Here is an 8,211-nt window from a genome sequence, read left to right as displayed (position 1 = left end):
GAGTATTTACTTTAATCTTAGTGTTCCGTAATACAAAAGATAATATTCTAATCCTATTCAATCTCAGCCAGCTAGCCCGATGTTTACAAAATACGCAGAAAGAGATGCTAATACATTCCATAAAGGTTATATAGTTGAAAAGTTTTATGGGGTTTGTTTACAGAAATCTCTTGGAATTGTAGAGTCGCCTGTTCCGCCCGAGACACAGTAAATAAGCATGTTTTGGATTTTATTAAGTAATTTTTTTTCTATCGAACGGAATAAAAGTATCCTTTGTCCATCTCCCGGTTCTAAGCTAGCCCCCAACTAATCATCAACCAAATCCGTGCAGCCGTTCTTGAGATATAAATAGCTTAACTGACACGACTTTCTTTTATATTCGTACATACCTAATGTTGAAATGCACATGACTATAATTTTCACCTATTCAGCGTCCTGCAAACAGATCTATTGTCTAGTGCATACAATGTTTAAAAAGCCGCGAAGAATAAGAAATATGTAGGTTGTTTATCATATATTATTTACTTTAAATGTAAACGACAAATACTTCAATTTCATTTATATGTGCGGCTGATGCAATCCTGTAGACGTCATGTTTACGTGTGTATACAGTTTACGTTGCAATTTACGTGTTATTTGACTAGCGACTGAACTGAAACGTCCAGCCTCTAGGTAGTAAGTGAATATCAAAAAACGTTGTGGAAACATTAAAAGATGATTACCATCTGTGCATTCGTTTAACAGTAATATGAGGATATGTCTTGTCTTAAACAATTTTGAACAGCGAGAAGAAAGATACATAAAATCATCTGTTTCGTATTTTTCTGTCCATCTCTCCCGTTCATTTAAATCACCGTTCAAGTAGAAATCACCGTTCTTATTACGAGTGTATTGAGACTGGAATCGTTTGTGATTTACACTATCCAGCGACTATTTAAACTGTCCCCTGCTGCTCCGGCTCGTGCCTCGCCTCGCAACTCGTACGAGAGTGTAAATCACGGGTCAAGAGTGTTGCATACACAATTTATGATTCATCTACGCTGCTGCAATATAGTCAAAATCTTATAATAAATTTATTAATATGTATTCCTGACACGTCTTACCTATAAATAAAGTAAAATTAATATATCCCTATTCAAGTCCAATTTCGGCATAAGTTCACCGACAGATGGTTGACGTCGTAAGGAAATTTTAAATTATATAAACAATACTTTTTGAATAATTAAACGTTAAAAGTCGCTAGTTTGTGAGTTATGTAACGCGAGCATCATATGGCGTAAGGAAAATGTTTCCATTATAACCATTATGACAATTCGTATATATTATAATTCCAATCGCACCGCCGCCGCTTGTTAGATAAAATCGTAATAAATTTTTTATAGATTTCGCTCGTCGCATGTAAATCCTTATAAGGGAAGTCCCCGGAATCGTGAATATATATAACTACTATAAGTCAAGTAACGCAGGCATTCAACACTTTACGAGTTTTTTCGCTTCTTAGAATTTGATGATTTTAATTAATAACTAATTTTATTTATGAGTATTCCATCGATAATCAAATAATATTAATAAGTATAAACTTACGGAATGCTGTCGTCGTTATCTTCGAGAGTTCCCACAATCAGTTTTGTTGATAGCATCGCGTAAAGTCTGCATTGTTCAATATATTAAAGCTTATCGATAACTGGTTTTTACCCGTTACTCCTCTCGAGGAAAAGTGGAAAATACTCACGTTATAGCAGACTGAGGAGCTGTTTTCATAGGTTTTAATAGCTCGCTAATATGATCAAGAGTGGAACTACGAAATGATAGGCAGAAATGTTGGGCTTTTAAGGCTTAATTTGGGGAAATATATATCATTTGTGTTTCACTCACATTGTCAGTAGAATTGTTATATATAGTCTGTAGAAACATCTCTAACTGTTCAATATTAAAATAACAATTTCTCAAAATTCATGCTCTGGTTCTAGGGAAGCACTCGCACCGTGACTACATCTCCTAGCATCAGAGTTTTAAAACTTCGTACAGCGGCACAAATCATTAAGATTTTTAATATTTTTTTCAATATTTTTACTATAAATTTTCATCAACGATGGCTGTTAAATGAATAGAGATATATATATATCTTCGTAAACAACATCGCCCTCGTTATATCAAAGGACAATGAGGTTCTGAGAAGAATTTAATTAGTGACGTCGCTAACGACCGTTATAATAACATAATGCAACAGCTAGGCTATAAACATTTTGCAATATTACACTGTACATTGAAATTAAAACGTCGAATACGATTCGTCTGGTCATTAGAAAAAAAGCAATTCTGCATAAGTCATATAAGTTTGACGTAAGACATTTTTATTTAATGTCGAAACGACCATAGACAGCAGAAATGAAATGAAATAAGAGAAAAAAATATTCTCCATAATTTTGCGACGTATAATTTTATATAATAGGACATCGTTATAAAGTAGACAATACAAAACCCACACCAGCTAAGATTGATGATGTGTGTGTTGTGACTTTTATAATATAAATCATATTCAAGATAACACTCGTACCAAATCATATCAAATTAAATTAAATCAAATCAAATCATATTATCCTTTATTGCAATACTTATAGATAAATCAATTTCAAGTTAGCGTTACATTTTAAGGTTTTTCCCTCTGAACAATATTAACATCTCGAACACATCCAAAGGAAACTTGAATAATGAAATCATTCGCTTCACTTTACTTGATAATCAAATATATATATATAAAACAACAAAACGTGTCTGTTACAGTCCTGCAATTCTGTTTGGGCTTTCAATTACAGTACCATTGATAAAAGGTATCTTTCGAATACAAGGAACAGAGCTGAAATTAGTTTTTGTGAAGACAACAATGGAAAATTAAATTAAAATTACACTAAGTATGAAAAAATATCCAGAAGAATCAAAAGGCGATGAAAAGTTTGGACATATTCAAGGCGCTGGTGCATCCTGAATTATTATTATTGAATTTCATTACTGTACAAGTCGAATAATTTTATTTCGGATCCACTTCCTTGTTAGTAACTTTTCTGCTGATCCTACACTATTGTTTTGCTTCAAACGTGACATCCCCTGATTTTATTATCTGTTACAAATTTTTCTTCGAAACAACAGATCGTGTTGCTTGACTTAACTTTTTTTTTTTAAATTTATATCGACGGAACAGTATGTTTCAATTATATTTTTGTAAACTCGTATCGAAGCGTTAAGTGGAACGCAAATTGATATATCACACCGTAGTACAATAAGAATTAACACTTACAATAATAACTTACTGAGCGTATAGTTTCTTTAACTTTATCCGAATTTGACCTTATATATTTATAAAAATATTTATACATATATATATATATATATAGAGAGGTTCCATTTTCTTATATACATAACTTATACTATCGCAGTTACTTTTGTTGAGGCATTTCGTCAACTTAGTTCTGGGTACTAACATCCACTGAATATAATTTTAGATAAATAAAGGAAATATTCAAAGTATGGCAATAAATGTTTTACATTTATAATACTATAAACAAAATTAACTCTACTCGTATTACTTAAAATCTGCACACACAGGTCTACATGTTGTTACCAACATAAAAACAAGCACATATATTGTGGAATTACGTAGGTAGGTATGTATGTTAGGTACTGATTTGAAAGTTTCCTCATACACTAATATTCGTCAATAAAACCTCATAGTGGTTAACATATACGCAGTCAATTAATATTTCGTAAACATATTATAAAAATTTTACAAATATTTTCTTTATAACTCGTCGGGGTTGTGATTGTGACAGGTGAAAGATTTGACTCATATCAATCTGAAATTCTTCTTCTTCCTGTTAACTGATAAGAGACACATGGAAGAGCGTTTTTGTTATCTGTTTCACAAGTCACGAATATAAATATTTTTACGCTGTTATGCAGCTTTTGGTGTTATTTTCGGTAAAGTGATACTTTTCTCTGAGTTCCTGATTCACATTACGAGTGAAATCAGTTTCAGTGACAGAAGATATCTTTGTATATACGTTTGATGAAATCTTAAGATTTGAAGGAAATAAAAAAGTTCTCTTTATAAAGTCATTGAATTTATTGTCAAGATAAACGTTCCGTGTAGCATTTTAATAATTTCTTGATTAAATTCACGCGGAACAAATTCCGAGAAACAAATAACATTGCTTACATATATCATCAGTAACAATGTTTTACGCTCTACGATATAAATTAACCCGACGCTTAATTTAAATATCGTCTACAAATCATTGGTATCAGCTATCAGATAAGAATACAATCTTTTTTGTGATAATATCTTTTGTAATTCTACTAATGTTATCGCTCAGCTAAAATAAACATTTCGTAATTCTTGCTCATCTTGATAGGAGAGGTCTTACTTCATAAAAATATCTCAACCGCTTTAATAATTATTAAAAGCCACTTCTATGAAGAATCTGTTATCAGGCAAGACGTACTTTCTATTGGAAGAATGTTTATTAGGAATTTATTTAATAAATTTTAAAACATCTAAGGCTTCAGAAAATTAAATTCATTACTCGTCGTAAATTTTCTTAGAGTCCAATTAGGAAAAATATTTATCTTACGGTAACGAAAAATTTAAGGAAGAGAATACATCATGCATAGGTATGGTACGATAAAACTATATAATAAGAAAATATTATATTCTTATATAAAATAAACGTTTTGTGAAGATGCAACAATTGATGCATGGAAAATGAATTTCATTGCATAACTTTACGTGGTACGTAGCATCCGATAGCTAGTGTCGGTTTTCGTAAACATAGGGCATCGGAGACCGCAAATACAGAATTATCAGAAATATAAAGGTGACAATACACAGTCGTATTAATTGGAGCTTGTTGTTTTGTGGAAAATTACCGTCCTACCAACGATCAGACCCTGTTTATATGATGTGTGACAGTTTGTCTGCGTTCTATTGGAACTACCCTAGAAAAAAGCATCAGTAAAATGTTATACCGATACTGTTATTCAAAACAAGAGGGAAATATATTGTTATTCAAAATAACATATTAAACTGTTCAAAAATACTGCATCTCGACATCAAACCCAACGAGTCCCAACGTAGAACGGGATTTACACTTCTTATTTTTAACTTGTTTGTAAGTGCAGCTAGTCTGTGTTCTCAAGGCCACGCTGTTTGTTATTTTCGGCGCCAACCCTGGCCCGGAGACGACTTTGAAGTCGGATCGATCTCCCGGCGACTCCCTGTCTATCCCGCCCTAGCTGCTGACGTCACTACCCCGGGATCGAGATCTCATTGTCAATTTTACCTCTAAACATTGACAGTCACGGCTGTTTACACTGATGTATACGTAGTCATTAACACGCCAGTGACAATATAAACCTATGAGAAGATGATTTTTTTTATAATCAGAATAAATTGTGTTCAAAAATATTATATTCAAAAATAACGAAAATGTAGTAATCCATACGTATGTCATGAAACGGTTTGATGGATCAATATGAAAATGTAATGAATAAAAAACTAACTTTTGATCTGTACCCACCCTTATCCAATTTGCATGATTTGATTTGATTTAAACGTAAATAGTAAATGTATAAAGTACTTCGATAATTATAAATTTGAAAACATGTTTATTTAATAACATAATATAAGGTACATTATTATCAAACCAACATAACAGGATAACATAGTCTAGTATTATAACAATATTTCCATGACTATACCATAGATAACAATAATGAAGTAGTTAAATTCGGTGTTATTGTCACTCTGTGGTCAAGTCACAGATATCACATGGACTCGCTCGTTATATAACCGTCGTCTTAACTCGTGGCTACGTCTGACTGTAAACGATTGTTATTCAAACAGCCACTGGCTCTACAAAGACCAACTTACAAAGAAACGCTAACACGAGATTTCATTGAACGATTCAATACTCGCATTAAAATAATATGTAAATATTATTTCTTAATGCTGAATATGAAATTCATCCACACGGCCAGGATTTACGTTCTGATAAACTCTTCATGTTTAACATCAGTTACATAATTCTAGTTTTTCCGGCGGTTTTCCTCCCACATTGTACACATGTGGGACGTTTCTAAGGAGTTTGTTGGACGAAAATGGCTCTCCATTGCATATATCCACATTGTCACAATATTTAAAGTCAATATGTTTATAAAATATTGTATGGATAATTAAAAACAAACAAACACACAGACAAACCTTCATATTTGACATAGTAACAGAATATAATATATCTAATACAAATCTAACTTCTAAATCAAAACGTCACTTCCGTTACGTGTGAACGCAGATTGGTTTAAATCTTAGTAATGATTACATTGCTCAGCTAAAATTAGAAATATCGTTTATAATTTATTTTATGTGAAAGATACTAATCGTCGAGGAATGGTGTCCTGGTGAAATGTCTGTATGTAACGCTATTTAAGATATGTCCAGTCGGGGACGCGCTTGTGAGCCGTTGGATTGAGACACGCTTTCAGTTTATGCTGTTCCGGTCTGTACAATACTAGTGAATATAGTCTATATTCACTAGTATTGTAATTCCAACTCTTTATACTCTTTTTTTGGCTGTTTTTCCAGCCCCTTTAAGCCAACAAACAGAAGTGGACATCTTTTAATCGTTTCACCGTCTGAAAAAAGATCCATTTTTGCCATAACGTAAACGCCACACTCTATCACACTTCCTCTCTGTAGAGAAATATCACTTATAATTTACATTATACTAATGAATTTTACTTAAAGACATTTAAAGTTCGTACAAAAAACTGAAATATAGCCTGTTTTGATTTCCAGCAAGGTAACAAATTTTTAGTCTATAAAGTTGCAGAATTTCATGTGTCACCGAAACCTCATTAAATAATTATTGGTGTTTTGCTTTTTTGCTTCAACCAAACGTAAACCAAGATAATTTTATTATTTTAAAAATTATAATATAAATTTCACATAAAATATATTGCGTGATAAATATGTTTTAAATAAAATATTGAGGATATTTTAGGTACGTTCATCAACTATTTAACTAATCGTAAACTAACTTATACAATCCATTATAGAATATACTAAAATAGACTTGTTTTTTATTAAGTATATTCATATTTAAATTTTTAAACACAGTTCAAATATGGTAAATACAAGTGAACAGTGATAACATCTACGGACATTAAAAAAAAAAATTTAAAATAATTGACACGCATTAGTATTAGCATTCAACAGTTTTAAACACACGTCTCTTCAATAAAATAACTACGTTTGCTACCTCGATTCTTTGCAATTAATCAAATGCTTATCGCTTCCTGGCAACTTGATATATTTTTTTATGTGTTTATCTAGCTATGAAACCATGCCCTTGGATATAATATTATTAAAAATAGAGAAAATAACAATTTAAAAGTATGTTTAAGTAATATTGAATAATATATTAAATAATTTTTTTATGCCTTAGTCAAAATAAATAAATAAATGAAGGAATAATGGATTAATATAAAATATGTGAACAGAATAGGTATATATATTTTTTTAAATATATTGGGAAATGTTACCAATCAGACGCAATAACAGTTGGAAACGTTTTTAAGTACATTTATTCCAAAGTTATATAACATAATTTTAAATAAAACACTTTATATTGCCTTCGTGCATGACCTGCTAACACTACGTTGTCACAGATTAAAAAAAAATTAAATAATTTGTATGAAAAATATTAAATTCCGTAAATTCTACACCAGAAAATAATTAATGACTAACACAATCGATATTTTTTATTTATTTTCATAGAATCTTTAAACCACAATTTATTGACTTATACCAAGCTCCGTAAACGCTCGCATTTGCATCACCAAAACAAAATGCAAATGCATCCATTACCCAGTTGAAAATCAACATGGCTTGTGTAATGGAAGCTAAAGGAAATTTTTAATAAGGCTTGTAATTTATCGATCGGCATACAGTCGTTGCTTGTGTTTATCTTGTGTTTTTTTTTAATTTAAAATAATTAGTATCGAGAGTTTTGTCTACATTTAATTCGATAACGCTAGGAGCAGGTGAGGCGACATGCTTGTCAATAATGAAAAGAAAAGATGATTGAATAAGTAGTGCCGGGATATATATTCAACAATGAACGGATGTGTCTTATTTTGTGGTAAATATACAATATA

The 8,211-nt window shown here is 31.3% G+C and overlaps 1 protein-coding gene across 12 annotated transcripts in view; it reads left to right on the top strand.

Moving 5' to 3' along the window:
• The window catches only part of LOC116778191 (zinc finger protein zfp-1), a 38,543-nt gene that overhangs the window by 14,768 nt on the left and 15,564 nt on the right, over positions 1–8,211 (top strand). For 9 of the 12 annotated variants that reach the window (XM_061526074.1, XM_032672139.2, XM_032672140.2 and 6 more), the window contains exon 1: positions 7,901–8,195. The exons of 1 other annotated variant lie outside the window; for it this stretch is intronic. The gene's annotated coding sequence lies outside the window, so the exon portion shown is untranslated. Of the gene's footprint in view, positions 1–7,900; positions 8,196–8,211 lie in introns of those variants that run through there. 2 more of the 12 variants (XM_032672130.2, XM_032672136.2) reach the window with 2 other exon arrangements.

This window comes from Danaus plexippus, chromosome Z, assembly GCF_018135715.1.
Source record: "Danaus plexippus chromosome Z, MEX_DaPlex, whole genome shotgun sequence".
NCBI lineage: Eukaryota > Metazoa > Arthropoda > Insecta > Lepidoptera > Nymphalidae > Danaus > Danaus plexippus.
Note: the sequence above shows the minus strand (reverse complement) of the source record. Positions and strands in the feature narration are given on the sequence as shown.